We start from the raw sequence: 21639 nt of genomic DNA on the forward strand, positions 1-21639 counted from the left end.
TTTTTAGAGCCTGTAAATTATATGTACTTCAACCTGGATTAAGTAGAATGGTTTTTCTTGTTTTGAAGTGTATTGATGTCTAGCCATCAGCTGAAATGTCACATGGTCTCATCCCAGTTAAATAGATTGTTGCTAGCAATCAAAGGTCTATGGCCCTTTATGAACTCACTCCCGTATTTGTAGATTTCATTATTGTACTGCTCCTGCCATTAATCTATCTTCCTCTGCATCAGGATTTGTTTGCCTGCTCATATTATGAGTCCCCTTCAAATCGCTCTCTGTTCCACCCTGACGGGAGAAAATCTCAGAACTGCTTCTCCAACATAGCACCATAGGAAGATCAACAGGCTATTTTAAATCTTAAGATCATCTTGGATTTTTAATATCAGTATTTAGCTTGGAAACAGCTCAAATGAAATGTTTAATATTTCTAACTTTGAAGATATTTAACAACACTCTAATGTATCTGTTAAGCATGGCAATGGAGCCATTTTGCACTTTATTTGGTTCTTTGAGAATTATCTTGAAGGACTTAGCAGTTTGTGTCCTGCCAAAATGAGCCACAAAAAGTCCAGAAAAGTATTCATGCTTCCTGATGCATAAGGCCCCAACTCCTTGCAATAATACTTCCGATTCATGCCTTCTTAAAGTTTTTTCTTGCTCCTCACATACGGAAACTCTCTTACCCAAAGCCCAAGGAATATCGAGGTTGACCAAATAAAGCTAGACTGGACAATGTGTTTTGGCATGCTTTTCCTATTTCCTCCATTGCTTCCTCTGCAGAGGAAATAAGGGAAGTGGCATTTGAATGTACATTTCAGTGAATGCTATTGTGTATATATTTGGTGTGTTCACAGAGCATGAATGAAGATGGAGCTAGGAGATGTAGGCATGGGAGTAGTAGGGGCAAGGTAATATGCATATAATTCTCAAGTGCTGAATGTCAGAAGATGATGCCACCTTGAAAACTAAGATTCCAATATTCCAAGAACCAAGATTCCAAGCATAGTATTGTGCATCAGTTTACACACTTACAATGAGCTACTTTTGCCATTTGGCCAGTCACCCCACTTTTATGAATAATCATTTTGAGGTCTTCACAATTTCTTTTTGTTTCTACTACGTGAATAATTTGACATAATCCACAAACTCAGCCACTGCTAAACCCTAACTCCACATAATTCATGAGCCTGTTGAAAATCACCAGTCCCAAGCTAGATTTTTGGGGACCCCATTTCTTGCATGTCTCCAGGGTGAAAACTGTCCATTAGCAATCTCTATCTCTCTTTAGAGTCTACACGTGGATCCTGGATGAACACATCAAGCCATGGACTTCAGTACCACCTCTACACTGATGATAACTGAGTTTTATCACTTGATCTCAGAACTTTTTCCTTCAAGTTGATTCACACATCCAACTCACTGTCTGATATTTTTGCTTGGACGTTTCATCACCTTCTCAAATGCAGTATTTTCAAAAACCAAACTTCACACATCTCCTTCAGATATGACTCTTAATGCTAAACTATGTTTCCATTGACAACATCACCATTGAAAAACCTGCTTGGGTGCTCAAATCCTCTTTGCAATTATGTCAGGGGAAGTAGTGATTAGCATGCTAGTCTAGCCCCCCACTGTTACTGGCCCCATTAGCCTTCACAAATTGCAGATCTGTCTTCCAGGATTCTAAATCACATGGAAAGCTTCCTCAAAGTAAATAAGGCATCTCATTGCAAATATTCACATTCCCAGCATGTAGAAGGCAGTAAAGGCCATCATAGGGATGCAACACAGGAGGCGGTGCCAAAAGTCTCATTCCTGCCTTCCCCCTTATCATGTGAGTCTTAAACACCTGAAGGCTTTTTCTTTGTCTTTGACAACAATCTTATTTTGCAAATGAATTACAATACATTATTGTGAAGCACCATAGATACTGTATTACTAGTAAAGGTTTGGTAAAGCATAACATGCAAAGCGTACGGAGCCAATAAACTCTCTCATAAGTGATTCTAGCCACTCTACAAGTGCAAATAAATAATTAAATAAATAATGTTTCCAGATATAATTCAAGGAAAAGAAAAATATAATCTGCAAAGCTTCTTTCTACTTCAATTCAACTTCTAGATTTTGCCCGGCAATTCCTACTTTGAGATTAAGCATATTCCCCACCGTCATAAAATAAAGCAGTTGTAAAAATCTTACTTTGGTGTTGTTAGATTCTGGTGTTGTATAGACTTCTCACCTAAAAGAAAAGAAAAGAAACAAGGTTTCATAATCTATATTCTCATTATTCCAGCATCAAAACAAATTGCGTCTTTATTTTACCCAATGAAATCACAAATGCTAAGACATAAACTACATGAAAGAATTATAGTCAAGACATAATAGCAAAAGATATAAGCGAAAAGCTCAGCTTATAAAGAGGAACTCCCCCCCACACTATTTTACTTCATTTATTTCCATTTCTGAATTATACAACTCCGCGAGTGATATCATTATTATTTGTAATTCCGATGCATTGAAGAAATCATATAAGTGATTTATTTAGATTGGAGAGATTCAATCTATTATCTATCAGGGGAAAGTGTGTGTGTGTGTGTGTGTGTGTGTGTGTGCACAAACATACACCTGTATATCCTGTTCAGCAGTGCTCTAGGACATGGGTAGGCAAACTAAGGCCCGGGGGCCGGATGTGGCCCAATTGCCTTCTAAATCCGGCCCGCAGACGGTCCAGGAATCAGTGTGTTTTTACACGAGTAGAATGTGTGCTTTTATTTAAAATGCATCTCTGGGTTATTTGTGGGCCATAGGAATTCATTCATTCCCCTCCCAAAGAAAATATAGTCCGGCCCCCCACAAGGTCTGAGGGACAGTTGACGGCTCCCTGTTGAAAAGGTTTGCTGACCCCTGGAGTCTAGGACAAGTTGTCAGTAGTGGGGAAAGCAATTGGGAGGTCTTGTTTTTACGAAGCAATACTGTAATGTGTATTTTGACTTCTTTTTGAGATACAGGCACAGTGCAAAAGTAAAAATTGATCTTGGAACGCCATCCTACTAGGAGAAGTCCCCTTCATTTTAAAATATCTTATGTTTCATTGGGTCAGGATCCTTAAGCACCAGCCGATTCTTTTCCTATATCTTCCCAACTTTATTTTCTTCAAGGCCTGATGTTTATCTTGTCCTCTCCAGGATATTGACATACCGTAGCCTCTTCCTGCCTGCAGTTCCCTGAACTCCATGGCATTAAAGCATCTTGGCAAAATCAGGTTTCCCTGCCATGGCAAAGCTCCTTTTGTAGCATGGTACAGTGTAAATTTTAAGATGACTAGGCAACAAGAAATATTTATATGATGGTACATTTGTACTGCTACACAGCGAGATGTTTTGATATACATTATGTTTGTATTTAAATCACAATTCTTGAGTAGTGTGGTCTATTTTTACTCTTAAACTGAAAAGCAGATAGGAGAAATTATACACAAGAAAGGAATCATCCCAGTTACTCAAAAAGGTTGTTTTGCACTGGGAAATTAATTGACTAAATTTGTATTCAAAGCAGCAAGGGAACAAATTAGACTGCAGGTAAGGAAAGACTGTGACATGCTTTGGCTAAAGGTTTCTAAGCACGATATTCTATTTTGGCTTGGTGTTGCTAGAAACCAAAATAACACCCAGTGGTGTAGAAGCTTACACAAGATTCCTAAGGACGGCACCGGTTGCCAGGTGTAAATGGCTTGCATTAACCTGACAAAAATATATATAAATATGGTGATAGCAGCAGGCTGTTAGGATGACAGTCTTCTGAAAAACTGGCTGATTGGGCTCTCCTCCCCTCTCTTTCAATTGCCTTCTAGCAATGGCAAAGTGACTGGAATATTTCCTGCCCCTTTCTTTTGTGCAAGCTGGTTCAGCCATTTATTTCAGGTCCTACTGCACAATTCCCCCTGTGCTCTTTGCAGCTAAACTGTATGCCTAACTCAGTAACGAGGATGTCATTAAACAAAAATGTTGTGCTTCTGAAGAGGTGAAACCAAGTCGTTGATCCTGGAATATCCAAAGGATAAGCAGCAGCTGAGGCCCACACATTTTGGTTTGGCTTATTAGCAGACCCTAATTTGTGGCTATTACTAACTCCACTCCATGCGTTGTCCTCTACACATGCCGGAGAAATTAGGGATCGGAGAGGTGGGATCATACTACACTGAACTTTGGAGATGATTGAGGAAGTTAAAGTGTCCCTTGCTGCTACTTCCCTTCCCAAAGCAGTGTGACCAGGGCTGGATCTAGACATGTCAAAGATGCATTTCAGTTAAACCAGGCATCCCCAACCTGCAGCCCTCCAGATGTTTTGGCCTACAACTCCCATGATCCCTAGCTAACAGGACCAGTGGTCAGAGATGATGGGAATTGTAGTCCAAAACTTCTGGAGGGCCGAAGGTTGGGGATGCCTGAGTTAAATGCATTGAAAACTCATACAGTGAAATCCAGTAGGGAAAGATAGGACTCCACAGCGCTATCTGATGTCACGGTGTTGAATCGCATATACAACGCATATAAAACACTTTTTCTCTACCAATCTAGCTGAGTCCATGGTAGACCCTCCTTGGATCCAGCAGATCCATGTAGCATTTTTGCAAACTGTTACAAATCTGGGGTCAGAGTCCCGGTCATCGGAGAATGAATGGACACTGGTAAGAGGTTCCTTCCTTTTGACCTTATCATTCATAGCCATGGGGGAGGAAGCTGATTCCCCAAAGCCTGACATTAAGGCTGGATTAGCATTTCACATTCCGTTGTGCATTGGTATGCTGTTTTAAGTCACGGTTAGTGATCTGTTAACAACCCTCTATGCAGCAGAGTAGGCTGAAAGCAAAGAGTAAGGTTACCATAACTTCCGCCATAGAGCTTCAATATGCTGATGGCAATGTAGTGTGCACACTCAGAGGATGACCTTCAAACCATCCTAAATAGCTTCGCAGAAGCTTACAAAAAGCTTGGCCTTTCGCTTGACATCCCAAAAACCAAAGTGTTGTACCAACAAGCACAAAACAACTCCTCTGAAGTACCACAAATCCAACTTAATGGTGTAACGTTGGAAAATGTTGATCACTTTTCCTACCCGGGCAGCTATCTTTCTACAAGGACCTGCATTGATGCTGAAATCCAGTATCGTCTGAGCTCTGCGAGTACAACTTTCTCCTGATTGAAGTGCAGAGTGTTTGAGGACCAGGACATTCACAGCAAAAGCAAAATCCTTGTTTAAAAAGCTATTGTAACTACCAACTTTACTGTACGCTTGTGAAACACGGAACACTTATAAACACCATCTCCAACTCCTCAAAAGATTCTATCAATGGTGTCTCTGATTTTTTTTTACATATCACTTGGGAAGGCAGGCAAACTACGGTAATGCCAGTGTACTAGAAGAAGCAAAAATCACCAGTGTTAAAGCAATGATTCTTCAACATCAACTTCCTTGGACTGGTTATGTTGTTTGGATGCCTGATTATGGTCTTCTAAAAAAACTACTCTATTTCGAACTTAAAAAGAGAAAGCATAATGCTGGTGGTCAACAAAAGAGGTTTAAAGACTCTCTCAAAGCATACCTATTTTTTATTTTTTTAAAGTAATATAAACCCTGACAATTGGGAAACACTGGCCTGCGAGTGCTCCAGTTGGAGAACAGCCTTTACCAAAGGTGTCATGGATTTTGAAGATGCTCGAACTCAGGACGAAAGGGAGAAATGTGCTAAGAAGAAGGCACATTTGGCAAACCCTCACCTTGATCAACTCCCACCCAGAAACCTATGTCCCCAACTACTGAAGGACATGTGGATCCAGAATTGGCCTCCACAGTCACCTCCAGACTCACTGTTAAGACTGTGTTCATGGAAGACAATCCTCATGGAAGAAGAAGAAGAAGAAGAAGAAGAAGAAGAAGAAGAAGAAGAAGAAGAAGAAGAGTGCAGCAGAGATGAGAAAACCATACACTTCATTGCATTCCATCCTGGACTCCTTTAATCTTCTTTCCCTTCTCTGGTGTTAAGACACATTCCCTCTGGCAGAACTAAAAAAATGCTTAAAGTGAAATGATGAAACAGATACTGAGGATGCAACTGAACAGACGGTCCCCTTAATTACTGTGTGTCACAATCATAACAGACATTATTCCAAAAGTAGAAGTTAGAATGTTAGTGTGGCTGCCTTTGGGGCACTTTGCATAGTATTACCAATAAGGCTTTGTGCTAGAAACTTGTCTGTCTTATTCACTGTATTTTTCTTTTTTTAGCTCACCGGTTGCAGATCAGATTACAGTACAGAGAGGAAGGACACCGGCATGAATTCCCCCTCCCCCTTTTCTTTTACCTTGTAGGAAGAGAACATGATTGCAGTCTCATTCAGAGCTCACTATATTTACATCCTGATGGGACTGTAAAAGCTCCTAATGTTCCAGTCATATGCAGATATTACAGGAAAAGGATTTAGTGATTTGCAGGTACTATGCTGTCAACAGTGGTAATAATGGGAAGGTGTGCAATTGCAGGGAGCCGAAAACCAGACATTTGATGAAACAGCTGCAATACTGTGTTTGTGTGGCTGATGGAAGGACTTTCCTCTTTGAAGCCCTCCTTCGCTCCACTCCACAGTCGCTTGCACTTTCCAGTTGTTTGCACTGCTGCTGTGTTCTTGCTGGGGACATGGCAAAAGCAACTGGAGAATCAGATCTCTCCCAAACACCTGCTCCGAGTTTCACACCAAGCTCAGAGGTAAGAGTTGAAGTTCCAAGGGCGATGAGAGCCTGTGGCTGCTCTTCTGTCATGGAGGCTTATATCTGCAAACTTAGCTTTGACTGACACATTATTTCCTCTGTGCACCCCAATCTATTTTCTGGCTCACTAAGCTTATAAAACTCTGCCTAATTCCCCCTCTCAGCCTGTTCTGTAATCCTGTGAACACATTGTCTTCCTGTTCACTCCTTCAACCAGCAAGTGCCAGCTGTTGGGTCCTGGAAACAATTTTATTTACGTTCAGGGCGGGAGAAGATGCTGATGTTCAGAAAGCTGTGAAAACTGCAAGATGTTGTGCCTGCACAGAAGTGTTTTGAGTGAGGCTGTTTGACTTAGGCAGGGAAAGTATTAGGGATTCCGTCAATCAGCATGCAGTCAAACTCCCTTTAGATCTGTTCACTGAGAAGAGATGAAACCAGTTGCACACATAGTCTGTGAAGCTAATCCAGTTTTGATTGTTATGCTTATGCCTTAAAGGGGTCCTGCTGAGAACCTAAAATAACTGGAATGAAAATAAATTTATTATTCATAATATAATCTGCCATATTGAAACCAGCACATTTTTAGCCCCTGTTTTCTTTAAAGGTGAAAGAAGAACGCAGTGCACACAGCCTTTCAAGGCTTCCCTTACACAATTACTTTTATCTCCCTCTTTTTTCTTTCAGGGGAGAAAATAATAATAACTAAAAATTAAATTTTAAGTGGTACCTTTAAAATGTCATGTAATTTCTTAACACATAGGCTCAGCAGTGGCTAATTAAAATATTTAGATGTGCCCCAATCCAGCCAAGGAGCAATGGTACATGGAAGCAGCTTCTGTGTGCTGATTCATTTGCTGGTTTGAGAACTACTCATGCAGATTTGATGTAGCATCTGAATCTGATTTTCCCAATCCCAGCACCATGGGGTTCATACTGGCTCTCCTAGTTCTGTGCATTCTGCACCCTGAACAAGCGTGATGAAAATCATAACTCAAAGAGTGACAAATACAAAAGTTGCCTTTTGCTTACAGACTTACTCCCCATGTTTCAGCTGGCATTCATTCTGTTGTAAGCTACTCAATTTCAACAGGACTACTTAGGAGGAAACAGTTTTAAGCCTGCATCCCAGGGTATTTGTTTTCAGAGATGTAATTAAAAGATGTGCCTGCACAGGGCATTCGTTATCAAGCACTGTGCATGAATAGTTTAGATGAGAAATGTAAATGAGAACTCTACAGGAATCCCCTTGTGAATAGAGGCTGGGGAATGCGTATAGTATTTTACTTCTTAGGCCATTATGTGCCAGGAGTAAGTGCTGACCCAATTTTTGTTATTCCCAGAAATAATGCTCCCTTGGAGAGAGCAGCAGAGAAAGAGGGCATCCCATTTGCCATGTATTATGGGTCTACCAGGATGAAAGTGAAAATGTGTAATAAGCTATGTTAATTCTGCCCCCTGCTTTCTCATGCTGTCTGAAAATAGGTGTGATTCAAGGACAGCACAGGTGCTCACAGTATGTGTTCTTTCAAGAAATCAGCTACTGTTATGAACTTCTAGCTAATAGCAAAAAAGGCTCATGAGCTTGAGGGGTGCAATTGCACTGGGGTGGGGTGTATTTTGAGTGTGGAGAGCTCAGGCACGATCCACTCTCCCTGTTTAGCAGTTCCTCCATCCTCACATAACAATTCAACTCCTTAGCTCTCCATTGAGCCCATGAAAACTATGGCAGTTCTGCTGCTTCTCTCTAAGCCCCCAGCAACAATTGCTCGGTGATAGTGCATGCTGCCTTGGCCCCTGTCCATTTTGGCTTGTTTGATCTAGCCAGAGTGGGTTGACTGAATAGGCCCAGGGGGAGCCACATACTTCTTTGCCAAACAGTGTGATCCTGAATGAGGCAGTGGTGCAACTTCTCCTCAAGAAGCTCTCCTTGCCTCCAGAAGTCTTGAACAACTATCACCCAGCTGGAATATCTCCCTTTTTTGAACAAACTGATTGAGAAGCTGGTGGCTGATCAGATTCAGGCATATTTTGAGGAAACATGTTTCCTAGAGCTATTTAAAGCTGGCTTCAGACCCAGATTTGGCACCGAAACACTCAGATTGATGATATGTATCAGGATAGGGACAAAGGGAGTGCAACCCTATTCATTGTCTTGGATGTCTTGGCAATTTTTGATACCTTTGATGACAGTATCATTTTGGGTTGGTTCTGTGGGTTGGAAGTCAGAAGCACATTGAAATGGAGATTCTGCTCCTGCCTGCAGGGCCATTTCCAGAGAATGACAATGGGAACATCTGCTTGGGTCATCATATTGCTCTTACAGTTATCCCGTTAACGGGTGGTATTTTGGTTTGGCAGTTTTTGTTGTGCTATGCCAGCAGTAACCAACTTGGTGTCTTCCACATATTGTTGGACTACAGCGCCAATCATCCCTGGCCATTGGGTGGGCCTGATGTGAATTGCAGTCCACACCATCTGGGCAATATTACACCACTATTGCGGTACTAAGCCATTTGAACAGTTCAGCATGCAACTGATGGATTTTGTATTTGTACCTTGTGCTTCCTCTAAGGACCTTGGGTATAAGGAAGTCTTTTGCATTCTTCGGCTCTCATAAGGTCTTATTCTGAGCACTGTAACAGTATATGATTTAATGTTTTAAATGAAAGGATTGCTTTAGGAAGAATTTGCCATACCGGCTCTTCTACAGTAGAGTCCTTGAGGAATCAGTAATGTATTTCACATCAGCCTAGGCTGGAATACCAGTGGATTATAATAGGTTTCAGCATTTTATTTATTCACAAGGAAAACTTGACTTAAATTAGTCAGGTTCTGTCTTGGCTTGAGTTGATTAGTCAGATTTACACAAGGGTTGGAAAAGCAATTTTCGCAATTCAAAGATGCCAACTTGTCAAAAGCTAAATCAAGGTGATTCTTGTAGAGTTCGTCTTGCATCAGGGAACCTTGCATGAGCACAAGGAGTAGCAGGCTATTTATTTTCTCTCTGTGCTTCCATCAAGGCATAGTAATATATGGTTGTGATGTGTGGTACGATCCCCTTACCATTTTTCTCACCCAGTCTTTTCTTCTTCTTTTTTGGAGGAGGGTTTATATTTTCACTATTTTCCTTTCCTATTTCCCAAGACAAAACGACTACCGCTTTCAAAGTATATTCTGTATTTCTACCATGAAGACTTGAACACCATGGTCAAGTCCACCTTAAGCAGACAAGTGGATGAGCTTCAACCATACTTCTCCAATGTGGCGATTTGGCCCAGGGTTTCTCTGTCAATAAGCAACATAATTTATGGGCCAAGTGAGGTTACAGGGAACCAGGCAAAGTGCCTTCTTGGTTGTGGCACCCACCCTGTGGAACACCCTCCCATCAGATGTCAAGGAAATAAACAACTATCTGACGTTTAGAAGACATCTGAAGGCAGCCCTGTTTAGGGAAGATTTTTAATGACTGATGTTTTAATGTATTTTTAATCTTTTGTTGGAAGCCACCCAGAGTGGCTGGGGAAACCCAGCCAGAGGTGTGGGAAAGGAAGGAAGGAAGGAAGGAAGATAGATGCCTGGAAATTGCACAAAGCAATCCTGGAAGCCACAACTTCATGAAAGCAGTAAATTTTGTCTTGGCACATCTATGGTTACAAGCAAAACTTCCTTACAGCAATGCCTCCAAAGACAGTGACACAGATTTTGGCTGCCACATTTGCATGTATTGTCGTCAGGAAGTGGTATCTGTCCCCATGGATGAGCAGCATCAGATGTCACTTCTTCCATTCTGCTATATTCATGCAGCTGCTCCACATAGATCAACTGGACTGACTGTATGCCTTTAGGATAAATGTTCAGCCATCTTGCAATTGCTGGGGGCGAGGGGAAGGAAGGTTGCTGTTGGTTAAAAAACAGGGCCTGAACTTTCATCACATCAGTTAGATGATAGTTCCAAGAAACAAAAGCAAAGGTGATGCTTTTGACGAGACAAAAGCAAAGGTGATGTTTCTGAACAACTCTGTATTTAAGTAATCAGCATAACAGTAGCAAGTGCCAGTATATCCAGTACAATAGCAACAACAATAATAAGAATCTTCTTCTGAAGGGGTAATTTGAATTTGAAGCAAGTGAGGGTTGAAGGGTTTATTTAAGCCTTTGGACAAATGCAGAAAGACTATAAAATACACAGTTTTATAGAGTGAAAAAGACCTCTATATATGTACCAGACAAATATGTTTATTCATCATGGCATTTTCTGATTTTTGACCACATATAGACTCTGATGCAGTAAAATTATATGTAGGATACAATTTTCAGGAAAAAAGCAAAACACAGAGAAAGTAGTAGGGGGCAGGGATATTAAGAGAAAACAAGTTGCAAAGTCTTTATTTAGCTGATAATAAGGTTTTAACGCCATTGATGCTTTGCAGCTCGTGGTCCAGTGCAGGAATGTAAATATACATAAGTAGTTCTGGAATGTCAACACTTTGTTTCCTGCATCAGGGGCAGGTCATGTATGGCCCATGCAGCCAACTTCTAGGCAAATCAAATTTTCTGGACTATGCAATTTATTCTGTAGGCTAGCTTGGGGGAAAAAGAGAGAAGCTGTGCTAAAAGGTTCTAAAGCAGAGGTGGCCATGCTGTTAAAACCACATTCCGTAGGAGGCGGCATTCCAGTGATGAGTGGAACCTGAGAAAAAATGTGTTCTGGATCAACTAACCTGGGGAAAAATATTACCCTTCTCCAGTTTTTGCAGAAGTGAAACTGGTGCACACAGCAAATGCAGAATCAGATCCTACCTTCCCACCTATAGGCTGATGTTACCTGCGTCCAGAGGTGCCAACTTGCAAGGGAGATTGCCGAGGGGGAGCAATGTCCTGTGCGTGGAGATGTGCGAGTTCACATCATGACATCAGTGTCAGGAGTTCAGCCTACACTCGAGTAGGACCCTGGCAGAGACATATGCCCAACTGGCATGTTCTCTCCCTCCTGATCGATCATTTGGGAGCTTTGAAAGCTTTCTACAGCCTGAGCATCACAGCAACCGATGCCAACAGACACGCATCATGTGTGACAGACCTCAGCAACTCAGCATTTTGGCTAGTCTACTTTATTTACATATAAACACACACGGAGCACTGCAACATGGGTCCCTCTCTCTCTAGCATCAGAAAGCAAAGAGAAAAAAACAAAGGACAACAGTCCCACTTCACGGAACACAGTAACACAAACATCCTGTCTCCATCACTTCCCACTCTGCGGAGTCAAAACATGCCACGTCATGTGAAAGACAACAATCCCATGACTGCAATAACAGAGCAGGAATTCTAACAATCAGGACATTGGGAGGAACCAGGGGCGCTCGGCTTCTTCCTCCTCCTGCCACTGGCTGAGGGCTGCTTATCCCATATTTCCCTTACACAGCAGGAGGAAGAGGAGCCACTGGTCACTGGGCTCAGCTGCTTTTGCTCTCCTTCTGCTCCACAGAAGCAGAAGAGGAGAAGGAGCCGGCAACTGAAGCCTTGCTGTGCTTGTCTCTGCGCTTGGCCTCCTCCAACCCCTGACTTGTTTGAACATCAAGGGTGTTCCAAAAGAGCTAAAACCTTATGAGTTGGCACGCCTGCCTACATCAGAGTAGTGCCAGCTGACTGGCAGTTGGATGTATGTGGCGTTTTTTAAAATGCCTTGCAGGCCAAAGTTGACCCTGTGGGGCCACAGATTCCCCATCCCAGATGTAAGAAAACAATAGATCTAGGGCCAGTCTTGTTTTGAACTGGGCTGGGTATAGACACACAGGCCTGACTTGATCTCTGTGCTGAATGTCAGGAGTCCCAGTTTCCGACGATAACACAGCAAGCATGGTTAATTAAAAAGGAAGATTTATTGCAAAAACAAACAGAGTTCTCCAGACGGCTCTAACATGCTACTAGTCTCATCAGTCATGATGGCCCTTCTAACTGCTTCCTGTGAGATCAGAAGCAGCTGAACTTTTTCCTCTGACGTCTTTCCCCCTACCTCCTATCTTGTAGCCCTCCCATTCGCCGAGACCTGGGACTAAGAGGCTCAGCTCCCGCCTCTTCCTCATTCTCTAAGGAACTGTCTCTTCGCTCTTTCCCGCCTGATGAACTGCTTCCTTCTCTATTTGCGGTATTTTGCACTTCTGGAGAGCATTGGCAGGGCTCCAGCTCACCCCTCCAGCTCACCCTTGTCATTCTCTTATCAGCTGACATTCCTAAGGGCAGGTGAGTTGGCACTAGGCTATGCTCATCTTGCCTGGCAGTTAACCCTCTCTCTTCCTGGCTACTTCCTTCACTGGGAGCTGTCTGCAACCCTTCCCTGGGGGCTGGCTCATTCATAACACCAAAGCTACGGCTTTGCCTTCCCCCTGTACTAGAAGTCTAATGGAGGAGAAATATCTGTTTGAGTGTTATTGCTGTAAGTTGAACTGTTACTGTCAGATCTTAAGCTCAGCCTATATAGATGTGCAACACCCCCCCCCCCCATATACCACCAAGATACCACAGTCTCCAGTGACCTTCAGTCTAAGGAAACCAACCCCAAGCTACGTGCGGACACCCCTGAAATCTCTCACCACTTGGAGCCTGGGTTGAGTATAACAGTATAGATTATTTAAAGTAATTAGTTGATCATGTGTCTGGAATACTTTTATAGTTAATTCAACAGTGATTCAAAGACTTCCAACTAATTCTTTAGTTTTGTAGCTATTCCATTGTTTGTAATTATAAGAAACCAAGAAATTTGAGGTTTTCATTTTAGTTTACAGCCCATGTTAACTGAATTACTATTACACATTGTTATTAACTGAAAAATGAATGCAACATTTGTTACGGAGCTACAGCAATAATGTGCTAATCTTTCAGTGAAGAACCTTTTAAAGAGAGCAATATTTATTACAGCATTTTATTTAACGCTCAAAACGTTGATGTGAGGAAAGTCATGGAAATATTAATGACCTTGTTGTACAAAGGATGAAAGGCAAACTGCAGCTTTTCATCAAAACTTGGCAAATAAGAGAGCTTTTTATAGAAAAGTGGCAGTGGAGCTGAATATTTTATAGGAGTAATCACTTCTAATATTTTTTCACAAACAGAAGCCTGCGATAATAATTCTCATTTTAAGAGGTTGCTACTTCAGCTGAACATGCCAAAGAGCAAAAAATTATTATTCTGCCTTATGGAAGCACAACTCCTCCTTTTAAAACGATCATTTGTAGTTAGCTTAGTGGGCAAGAAAAGTATTAATTTGCAAACATTTTAGATCCCTTAATTTCCTTCTGTATTCTTGTTGTTGCTTTGAATGGATGAATAAATGGCCACATTAGCACTTGCAGTTTAATGTGTGAGCCAATGACACTCTTTAAGAGCTGCAATTCAGGGAGGTCACTACCATTTTTGACATTTACCATTTTTTTCCTTTGTAAGGGACCATTTGCTTGTCACACTGCTTGATGTAGGCTGCAAAGGTTCTAGTCTTTTCTGATCTATGCTGTTACAAGACAGACACACTGAATTTTCCCTCTATTTTTTAAAAAATAACAGTTTACATCAGAAATTCCTCATTACAATTAAACAAGAAAATATCTAATACTCTGAGCAAAGTTATCCACACCAGTCTTGCTTCTTAGTAGACTTTAGCATCACGTTGCTCATTTTGCAACAAATGAATTTGTGCTCTTAGTTTCCGCTTCTCATGGAGGCTTAATCCGCCCTATTCCAAGTCTCTTTGTAAAAGTCATTGGCACATGTATGCATTTAGAGGTTGCTAAAGGACCTATCAAACCTGTAATAATAGTACTTTTTGTAATGCTGTAGAAATGAAGCTGCTTTCTCTTGAAATCCACTGTGGGTTCCATCCAGGCAAATCAAACTCTCGGAGAAATCACCAAATTTGGTTCTGTTGGGATGCAGTGTCAATCCTAGTTCAGGCAATCCGAGTTTGTGAAATTATTTCTTTCATTATTTTCAGCAATACTTTGTTTAAAGAGTCATTTATTGCATAGAAAGTTCAACATCACAGTCCCCTTTTGTGTGCAACTGCAGTAAAAAGACCAGTATGGACCAAAGCTATCTAATTAAAGAGTGATTTGCATACCTGACTACGGTTATGTGTTATGCTTTTCTGGATTTTTAAAAAAATACCCATCTCCAGAGAGCAGCATAGGTGCTGCATGCTGCGTAATGGATGTGAGGATTACTTAAAAAAATAAAAAATAGCCCATAGCTTCCATGAATAGAATTAACCAGACACCAATTATCACCTCATTGAACGTATAAGTCACTGTGACATCTACAACCGAGATCAAACCCTGCTGTTCTTGCAGTTTGAATTAATTAGCTGTGGTTAAAGCAATGTTAAAAGGGGCTAGAATTAGGAGTGAAAACAAAAAAGTTTCCTCCATATTTCACAAAATGAAGTTAAGAGACAGGCATTATTTTGGAGCAGTTTAGCAGGACCTGGTTAGGGGAGGACAGTTCCATAAATCAAGCTCTGATGTCCCATTAGCAGGACTGGGCAGGTCTTGTGTTATATTTCCCATGCTTATTCTGTTAAAGACAGGGCTGATTATATTCCTGTGTTGGTCAAAAGGATTAATGGACTCTACGTAGGGGTTTTAAAACCATTAAAGGCACTAGGGTAAGTAGAGATCCCTGTGAACCCAACCTCTCCCGTCGCAGTCAGCTCTCTTTACTGTCCTTTTCATAAAGAACCATGTGAAGCTGTCAAGGGAGCAACAATGTAGGACAAACCCAAAATGAAGGCCAGATGATGTCTGTGTTCAAGAGCTTCAGTTGGAAGATGGAGGGGCTAAAATGGCAGCAAGTCTAAAGCGTTGCTCAGAAGGTGAGGGCAGCATTTGGGTCCTAGAACTCTCTGACACCTGGGACTCTTTTTTCAGAAGGGTGCTGTCAATCAGCTATTTATTTATTTATCATTCACTACAATGACTTGAGTTTTAAACTGCATCTTAATTGTGTTTTAACTTATTAAAATTTGTTAGTGGGTTATTGTTATCATTGTTGTTCTTGTTGTTCTTGTTGTTGTTGTTTTACAATGGTGGCTATTGTCTATTGAGACTGGTAGGGCAGAAGGAAGGGAGACCAACGGTAAGGGAAGCCATAACCACTGACAAAGCTAATTTCCAGTTTTGTACCTGTCCTCATTGCTGCTAAGTTCTACAAGGGCAACACTGAGGAGGAAGAAGCTGACGGCCAAGCCAAGTAATGGGCCGCTTGCAAGTACAAATGTGGGACATGGCTGAGGGCAGAATGAGCTTGGTGGGGCAGTGCCTCATTTGTCTTAATGGACTAGCCTCCTCTGTTGTTGTATACAGTACAGTGGTACCTCAGGTTACATACGCTTCAGTTTACAGACTCTGCTAACCCATAAATAGTGCTTCAGGTTAAGAACTATGCTTCAGGATGAGAACAGAAATTGTGCTCCGGTGGCGTGGCAGCAGCGGGAGGCCCCATTAGCTAAAGTGGTGCTTCAGGTTAAGAACAGTTTCAGGTTAAGAACGGACCTCCAGAACGAATTAAGTACTTAACCTGAGGTACCACTGTATTTTGATGTTGTTTTTGCTTTGAGATGCTTTCTGCTATGGGGTGGCTATATGAGCGATGTAAAATCGGTAGCAAGAGCAGACGAATGCAGTGGGCAGCATCACTTTGGGCACACTTTTCTCATTTCCAAACTGAAAACATTGCAAGTAGCAGTGAAAACCAATCTATAAAAAGCAACACTGCCGACTATTATAGCTGATGGATTTGCTCCACTTCCATGGGCCCGTTCAGCTTTAAGTCCTCACTCACCCCATTGCGTTCCCACACCCTGCGTGGTGCTCCCTTCCCTCCTCACAGAGGCTCCCATGACACCTTTTTTCTTTGTCTATCTCTTTTAGCTTTTGTATTCTTAAGCACAATTTTTAATCTGGCATAAATTGTCTGCCTCGGCTGGTTTTTGCTCTGACATCACTTAAACAAACAAACGAACAAGTCCAGGGACAAAATGCAATTCAGCACACAAGTGGGATTATTATTTTTTTAATAAAAAAAAACCCTGGCTGCCAGTTTACTCAGGGAGAGTGGTGGTGGAAGAGCTTCTCTTTCCTAGAGAGTGTGTCCCTAGGTGGTGAGTAAAGGGAGACGCTTGGCTTGCTACCCATAGCTGAAAATAAATCACATAATTGTGTGCCTACGAGCCTATTTGGACAAAACAGTGGGTTTGACCATCTGCTCCCAAATATGTCTGCAGGCCTGCAAGCCTTCTATTTTGGCACTGGGGAGTGCAAAAAAAGAGCAAAAGGGACCTAAGAATCATCAGGTTCAGACAGGTGCCTTGGAAAATTACCCTGGTAGCATGTGTTTCTGTAATGATGATACATCTCCCTTTTCACAGTACCATGAGTTTGCAATGCACTGGGAGAGCAGAAGGTTGTCACTTCTGGTTATCGCTGTTTTCTCTGGAAGCAGAAGCTCTAACCTCGTGTCACTTAGGCCAACAGAAAAGCACAGTACGTCTTGCACTCACAAATTTAATTAGGTGCAAGTGTGATACTTGAACATGATGCCCAGAGTGGGAATAGCTATACCACGGGACACTGAAAATACAATGTCCTTTGGGAAATTACTGATATATTAAATGCTATAAAGGAAAGATTATATCATCGCTTCTGTCCAACAACAACAACAACAACTAGAAGGCAACAGGTTCCCCATCAGGTTCTCAGGCACACAATGACTAGTTGTTGTTCTCCAAGGTTTCAGAAAGGAATCTCTCATCCCTGGAGATGCCAGGAATTGAATTTGGGGCATTTTAGATGCACAATACATATTTATCCACTGGGCTACAGCCCTTTCTCCTAAACACTCCTGTATCTAGACAAACTCAATCTAACAGGCTAACTCTCAACTAAATACACTACATGGGCACAAAGAAATGTAGCAAACCTCAGTTAGTTCCATGAAAGATGAGATATTTTGATAAAAAGTAAACATGTATTAAGGAGTCTAATTATGCTGGTGCTATACATTTAATAAAACAGTTTATCAAACTCCAGTATCTTCCGCCTTTTCTAAACTGGCAATTTCTCAACCACATCACAATTCCTTATACCATTTATTAATATCACAACTTCGCTTTATATCAGCAGAACTTCAAGCTAACAGTTCCATCCATATCCTGTCACAGCAAATGAGAAGCACTAAATGGCACAGAGGAACCCTCATAAAGGGAGTGTGCTTAATAATATGATTTACAGTATGCATTTACATTCTGCTTCAAATAAAAGTAGCTAAGGTATGATAGTATAGCTTGCTCCTGGGGGTGGGGGATGAGGGAAGCGCAGGAAGAAAGAAGCAGCAACTTTAAAACAATCAGTTTAGAAGCTGAAGAAAAAGTCTGGATGGTGTCATAAAAGAGAAGAACTGATAGAAATACAGATGCAGAAGAACATAACAGCACCATCCACTGTAATTAGCTGTGCCGATTACAACAGAGTGTGATGTTAAATATGAGGTGGCAATCTAGGCACTGTTGTAAGTAAACACCCAGTGGGATTTATATTTGACACGGAACACAACCCGCCCACTTGTTGTTGTTTAGTCATTTAGTTGTGCCTGACGCTTCGTGACCCCATGGACCAGAGCACGCCAGGAACTCCTGTCTTCCACTGCCTCCCGCAGTTTGGTCAAACTCATGTTAGTAGCTTCGAGAACACTGTCCAACCATCTCGTCCATCTTTCCCAACATCAGGGTCTTTTCCAGGGAGTCTTCTCTTCTCATGAGGTGGCCAAAGTATTGGAGCCTCAGGATCTGTCCTTCCAATGAGCACTCAGGGCTGATTTCCTTCAGAATGGATAGGTTTGATCTTCTTGCAGTCCATGGGACTCTCAAGAGTCTCCTCCAGCACCATAATCTTTGGGATTGGGCTGTACACTAATCTTCTCCAATCCTCTGGCCACTGCTGAGTTTTCCAAACTTGCTGGCATATTGAGTGTAGCACCTTAACAGCATCATCTTTTAAATTTTTAAATAGTTCAGCTGGAATGTCATCACTATTCCAGGGGTTATATAATCTAGCAGAGGTGTCCTGTTTCTACAAATATTTCCATTTGTACAACAGAACTTCCCCCCTTCTTCCTGTGCTCCTTCAATCTGCTCCAGAAGGTTGGGGGAACCCACATAACAGATCTGGGAGAGAAGAGAGAGAAGTTCTGATGTGGAGGCAGAAGTCCTTGCATTAGTTGACTGTCTTTGTGGGGGCGAAACCCCCAGGGCAGGGCAGGGCTGCCTGTCACAAAAGAACTCCAGTTTAACAACCGCATCAGAAAAATGAGGTGGGATTCTGGGATTCTGAGAGCACTGACATTGGTGAATGTCTTCTGAAGTCAATGGGCCATACAAGTGCAAATAGTAGCTGATTAATCTATTCTTGATTAGGATGGCATTCCAGGTGTTGGGTTGCCCCTATCATCTTTTGACTCCTTAAAAAAAGTTGTAGTCTGAAGAAGATGAGACAAGAGGATATTCTTAAAAGGGTGTCATAAGCAGCTGTGTATATGGTGGGAGGGAGGAAATGCTAGCCACCTGCAAAGCTATAATTAATATTATCACCATGCATGAAATCAAAGATTAAAAGAAATGGTAGAGACATCGTTGTCGTGTCAATGAAGGGGCAGAACCAGAACAAAAAATAAATAAATGACAAGGACCTAAAATTCCTGAAGTAGGCTGCATTGTGAATGATGCTAAAAAGAAAGCAGAAAGCTCACATGGTGAGCGAGATCTCATCGGATACATCGCAGAAAATAATTTCCTGCTCTTATGTACAGTTAAAAGTATGTTAAATGCGTAGAACCAGGGAGTTGAAGGACTGTTCAGTGCCCTTCTGCATTGCAGAACTGGCCTGGGAGCTGTACAAACAGCCACAAAGAACATTAAGATTCAATCTCTTGATGGTACATGCTGCCTTTGCCATAAAGTGATGATGATTATCTTCTTCTTCTTCTTCTTCTTCTTCTTCTTCTTCTTCTTCTTCTTCTTCTTCTTCTTCTTCTTCTTCATTATCATATCATCATTACCACTGTTGTTATTTTAACCCAAGTGACTTAGGGGAACCTGGAGAAATGCAACAGATCAAACTTACTGAGTTCTGGGCAATCTAATATCCTTCAGCAGCACAGAGATCTTCGGATGCCCAGCCGAGACCTATTGAGCCTAATGAAAATCTTATAAAAGGAATCATATCAAAAGTATTTGTCAAAATGCTTAAGCCCAGCATGTGAAGTTGCAGAAGGCTCCAATCTACTTCACTTTCTTGCTCTCTTTTCATAGGCATATGCAGAGAAAATGTCTGTCCCTTTGTCCAGGAGGCACAAAGATGTATTGCAGGCATAGGCAAACTTGGCCCTCCAGTTTTGAGGTGCGACATACTATATCTTGCACTGAAGGTGGAAACAATAGATTCACCTTTACATAACCCATTTTTAAATATTAACTTGAGTTGCTTTGTTTACATGTTCATAGTTTATTCCACATGAAATAGATTTCCAAATATATATAGTGTTTCCCATATGCAAGCAATATATGCTCCCCACTACAGAAGAAGTAGTACTTAACACAATGTTCTTTCCTACATGAGGGTAAAAAAGCCACAAGAAAATATGGTCTCTGTTGTTCTACATGTTTCACTCAGTCATATTGTCCTCCAAATTTCTGAACAGCATGTTCACATATAATTTAAAACATGTTTACTGGAGCCAGGTTGTTAGCATCACTGTACATGAATACTGACATTTCCCTAACACTTGGTAGGAGGGTGCATGGCATTAACAATGTGCAAAAGGCAAATTCCCATCTGGTCATCTTATAAAGTGTCAGGACTGGAAACCTGGAATTTTCTGCACCGTGTTTTCAACACTGACTAGCAATCCAAGTTATAATCTAAAATCTAGAATTATGGAATCTAACAGAATTTTGATAAGCCCAGCTGAACACAACCCACCCACTAGAGCTACCTATTTTTGCTGGCTCGAAACAGGAAACAAGCAAGCTGTTAATCACCTGAACAGCCACGAAAGAAGGCATATGGGTTGCAGTTGGCTTGGTATGTCACCAATGCCAGTCCTACCATAAGGCAGAGTGCAGTGGCAGAGGCGGGGCTCGGGTGTGGCAAAATATTGGAGGCCATATGTTCTGCCCTGTGTCCCCTGAACTCACTTGCTGCCCCTGGGTATGGTGGAGCACACTGTTGCATCATATATTCTGAAATAAGATTCAACTTTCAGTTCAGTTGGCTTCTGTGTATCGAATGAAGGGAAGCAATACTGCCCTGCACCTCAGGCAGCAAAATGTATTGGACCAGCCCTGTATTTTACAAAATGTGCCAATGGGTCTGCTTGGATTCTTGAACTGAACTGTAAACATTTTAGCACTGTATAGTAGCTAGCTGACTCAGGAACAGTTTTGTCAGGAAGGAAAGGTAAGGCTGCACATTTTTAGAAGCTCCTCCTCCTGGACTGAAGCATCTGAGCCGAAGACACCTCCATTAATCAACCTCCTGTGTCTGTCACCCTATGCCTCTCATAACTTTCCACCCCAGTACACCACAGGTACATGCTGCCTGCTTGGTTCTATGTCTTTGCAGGTTGTGTATTCTATTTAGTAGCATAGAAGAAGAGTTTGGATTTAATATCCCGCTTTATCACTACCCGAAGGAGTCTCAAAGCGGCTAACAATCTCCTTTCCCTTCCTCCCCCACAACAAACACTATGTGAGGCAAGTGAGGCTGAGAGACTTCAGAGAAGTGTGACTGGCCCAAGGTCACCCAGCAGCTGCATGTGGAGGAGCGG

The 21639-nt window shown here is 41.8% G+C and overlaps 1 protein-coding gene across 25 annotated transcripts in view; it reads right to left on the reverse strand.

Annotated features, from left to right (window-relative positions):
• The window catches only part of PTPRD (protein tyrosine phosphatase receptor type D), a 1160352-nt gene that overhangs the window by 462932 nt on the left and 675781 nt on the right, over positions 1 to 21639 (reverse strand). For all 25 annotated transcript variants that reach the window (XM_081844735.1, XM_081844724.1, XM_081844745.1 and 22 more), the window contains one exon: positions 2203 to 2242. The gene's annotated coding sequence lies outside the window, so the exon portion shown is untranslated. The remainder of the gene's footprint in view (positions 1 to 2202; positions 2243 to 21639) is intronic.

The sequence above is a fragment of the Podarcis erhardii genome (assembly GCF_964252035.2).
Source record: "Podarcis erhardii genome assembly, chromosome: 17".
Classification (NCBI taxonomy): domain Eukaryota; kingdom Metazoa; phylum Chordata; class Lepidosauria; order Squamata; family Lacertidae; genus Podarcis; species Podarcis erhardii.